A 4,025-nucleotide genomic window follows, 5' to 3' on the forward strand; every position below is an offset into this window, starting at 1 on the left:
ATAAAATGCTCAATATTGAAACAATACAAAAAGGACAGTCACGTAGTTCTACGGAACTTTGGACTTCTACAATTACTTAAAGTCCTCCATTCAGTTTCGCTTTAACTACATGTTTACCGTATTTTTACTTTGTGAATTATTATTGATTAATATGATCGATCATATTTTATTTTCGTTATAGGCTATATGCAATGTGATCTTTAAAAAACAGCTATGACCTGTGTTTTATATTTATTTACACAAATGCTGGCATCTGTTTTTAACTGTAAAAGCTTTTTATATAAACTTAATATATGTAATATTTCTGAATTACATTAAATAATAAAACGGAAAATTATAGACTCCATTTTATTGATATTTAAATAGTACAAGCTTATGTTGAACTATTCTTGTACATACAGGCGCTGCATTAAGCAGAACCTAAATTACTGAATGAAAAGGCTTTCTGTTACCACATGTAAATATCTAAAACGTTTGTTTATTTGAGAAATATATCTAACCAACTTCATCTAACTGCAATAAAGACAGCAAACAGTGCGCGAGAGTCGCGGGGATCAGTGACTGACTGCAATGCTCCGTTTTCAACTCCTTCCTCGACTTCAAGCGGCAAATCTCGCCGATCGGTAAGTTCGTTTGAGATGCCAGACGTCTCTCCCTGAATGAGGACGAGAATAGACCGCAGCAGTCATCCTCTAATCGTGTTTGTAGCAGTTGTACAAGCGTCTGGGTGAACACCATGCTGGTATCGATAGCGCTTTACTATGCTGGCGGAAGTAAGAATACCCTGCTTTGCGTCAGAACGGAAGTTGCGTGACGTCATGTGAAAAGGGCCTATAGTTTTGAAATGGCTGTTTGATGATCCAAGACAGGTACAGTGACAACCAAAAGAGTTGTTGTCAACTATAAGATGTGATGGAACTGTCCAGCCTCAGGTCTCACATGCAAATGTGACATTCGAGGTCTTGAGAGAACGGCATAGACTAAATACTGGGTGTTTCAGGTCTGACGACATCAGGCGGGCGTGGTTTGAGCGCAAGGTCAAGGAGCATGCGCAGTTTACACGCTCCGTATGAAGCCTGCGAAGCGGCGATGATCTCGTTGGTACTCAACGGTTTGTTTAATTTTCTCTCATTTTAAATATGACTGATCTGATGTTAAATGTTAAAAACTGCGAAAGAAGTATTTTTGTTGAGTGAAAGTACAAGTTTTACTCTGGTTTTGTGCTTGGTGTCTCGGGTTGTATGTGTGTGTGCTTGGTGTCTCAGGGTGTGTGTGTGTGTGTGTGTGTAAATAGACCTTTTATGAGTTATAAAATATTGAAGAATCACCTGAAGAGCATATACGTTTTATATATATATATATATATATATATATATATATATATGTATATGTACAGGGTATGCTGTGACATCTTTTTTCACATTGAGTTATTAATATGAAAATTATTCTTTGTATTGTTCAGGTTTTCTTTGTGCATTATGGCAGACCAGACCAAAACTACTCTAGGTGAGCCCAGAAAACTATGAAATCAAGTTGAAATTGATAATAACATTTTTAGGGCTTTCCACACTGTTATTAACCCTGGGTTATTGCTGTTTTAAACCCCGGGTAAAGCAACAGTTTACACTTGCAATTTAGAAGCAGTGTTAGCACCACTTTTTACCCTGGGTTATGAAAACCTGCCCTGGATCAGCATTAGCACTGCTTTTATGCTGTTAACCCCTCATTGCGGTGCCAAACATTTCCAATGTTACAGCTACTGTAGATGCATATTCACATCTTTTGGACAGTCACAGAAACAGCACTGAGTGTATAAACAGTATTTTCTGCAGAAAAAATATTGAGTAATGATGGAAAACACATGAATTGGAGTTAAGAAGAGGGCATTTCATTTTTACCTTTATATTCCAAGAAAAGTCCATTAAGGAAAAACTGGCTGGTAAGGTCTGCAGTCTATAATACGAGGTTGTGCAATGCCAGAGCCGTTATGTAAACAGGTCCTGTGCTGCAGTTTTTGACATCAAAGTACCATGACAGCTGTAGAGAGCAGACGGTTCTGTATGCTTTCGAATCACTCTCACGGTACTTTGATGTCACAAACTGATTGGTCTGCACAGTGCCACTTCAAACCGAACACAACTAATGTTAATCTGGGGTTTATAAATGTACAGTGTGAAACGACAGTTTATGAATATCCAGGATGAATTGTTAACTCCGGATAAAGTATGTGCCGTGTGAAATAAGAAAACCCAGGATTCCCTTTACCCAGGGTTTAGAATGACCCAGGTTTCACTATTTCATATGTGAAAAGCCCTTTTTCTTTTTAATAAATAAATGGACATCTTTTATGTGGCATTAATTATTTTTAATTTATCTGTCCAGAATGCTCTTGCCCTAACCAGAACCATCAATCCCAGACAGCTGACACAACGCCATGCATTGGCAATGAGGAAGTTTGTGTACCACAAACTGAAGCAACATTACTCAGACTTCCAGCTGTAAAGTATTTTTCCTGTGCTTTGGTTAAGACACCAGTGAGTGCAAGTTTCACATTTTGGTGAAAAATTAATAAATGCCTCTTTAAGGGAACATACTTGACATACTTGATTTTCTATTTTAAACAAAACTGCTTTATTAAGCTTCTCAAAAAGGTTGATAAAACACAAAAAACACAAAAGATGGAGATCAAACTGCTTTATTAAGCTTCTCAAAAAGGTTGATAAAACACAAAAGATTTGTACAGTGGAGATCAACCTACAATTTCCAAAATTTCAAGGTCACTGCTTAGTCCTATTTGAAGTTATCCTAACAGGGGTAGAAGGGCAGTTTTTAAGCATATTTCATAAATTAATTGTATTCTGAAGCACAGTATAAAAAGCTTATATGAGATATTTGAAAAATAACTGATCAAAATTAGAAAACACACATAGTTATCTGTTAATCTGGCACCTGGTGCTAATGTCTTTATTTATATGACAAACCCTATTTAACTGGCAGCATTCCTCTAATTTTCACTGAGATTGCAAGACAACGGGCCGCTCTAAGGTGACTAAAACCTTTCGACAGGTGGTTGTCTAGATGAAAGCTAAAGGGATGAACCTTTCAGCCACTGCAAGAGAAGCTGGTCGTTCCAAATCTGTGATTTCTCGAATATTGTAGGTTCAAGTCCCCCCAAAAGGCTTGTCGTCCACGTCCAGCTGGAATTGCTCACCAGTTCAGCGCTGAACAGGGTAAGGATCTGTCTCAGCACGTTTAAGAGAAGTCGGACTGAAAGCACACTTTGCAGTGACGAAGCCTCTCATCAGCAGAAAGAATCAAAATTCTAGGCTCACCTTTGCTGAGGAGCATGTTGTGTGGAGAGAGGAGAACTGGTCCAAAGTTCACTTTACTGATGAGGGCAAGTTTAATTTTATTTGGGTCAGATGGGAAATATTTTGTTCGCCGTCAAACTGGGGAAAGACTGAAGCACGAGTATGTAAAGAAGTCATTAAAAGGTGAAGGAGGAAGTGTCATGGTTTGGGGATGTTTTGTGCAGCAGGAGCTGGGCCTCTTATACAGACACATGGCAGAGTGAATGCAAATGTTTATCAGAACCTCCTACAGCAACATGCAGTTCCTTCTATATATACACACACACACACAGTTTTGTATATAAAAAATATTTGATAAGTAGAAAGTTCAAAAGAACAGCATTTATTTGAAATTGAAATCTTTGGTAACGTATCTTTACTGTCACTTTTGATCAATTTAATTTATCCTTGCTGAATAAAAGTTAATAAAAAATATATACTTACTGACCCCAAACTTTCAAACTGTAATTTATAATGTTACAGAAGCTTTCTATTTTAAATAAATGCTGTTCTTTTGAACTTCCTATTCATCTGTGAATTCTTAAAAAAGAAAAAAGTTGAAATTGTTCAAAAAACTATTCAACACTGATAATAATCAGAAATGTTTCTTGAGCAGCAAATCAGCATATTAGAATGATTTCTGAAGATCATGTGACACTGAAGACTGGAGTAATG

General features: G+C 37.1%; 1 long non-coding RNA gene across 1 annotated transcript; it reads left to right on the forward strand.

Moving 5' to 3' along the window:
• The first annotated feature begins 1,019 nt into the window (after positions 1-1,019).
• On the forward strand, positions 1,020-2,589 carry LOC107665180 (uncharacterized). The gene is made up of 3 exons (XR_001631526.1): positions 1,020-1,111; positions 1,463-1,506; positions 2,383-2,589. It is a non-coding gene; the product is annotated as an uncharacterized LOC107665180 (long non-coding RNA).
• Positions 2,590-4,025: the final 1,436 nt, after the last annotated feature.

The sequence above is a fragment of the Sinocyclocheilus anshuiensis genome, unplaced genomic scaffold (genome assembly GCF_001515605.1).
Source record: "Sinocyclocheilus anshuiensis isolate Anshui unplaced genomic scaffold, SAMN03320099.WGS_v1.1 scaffold639, whole genome shotgun sequence".
Lineage (NCBI taxonomy): Eukaryota > Metazoa > Chordata > Actinopteri > Cypriniformes > Cyprinidae > Sinocyclocheilus > Sinocyclocheilus anshuiensis.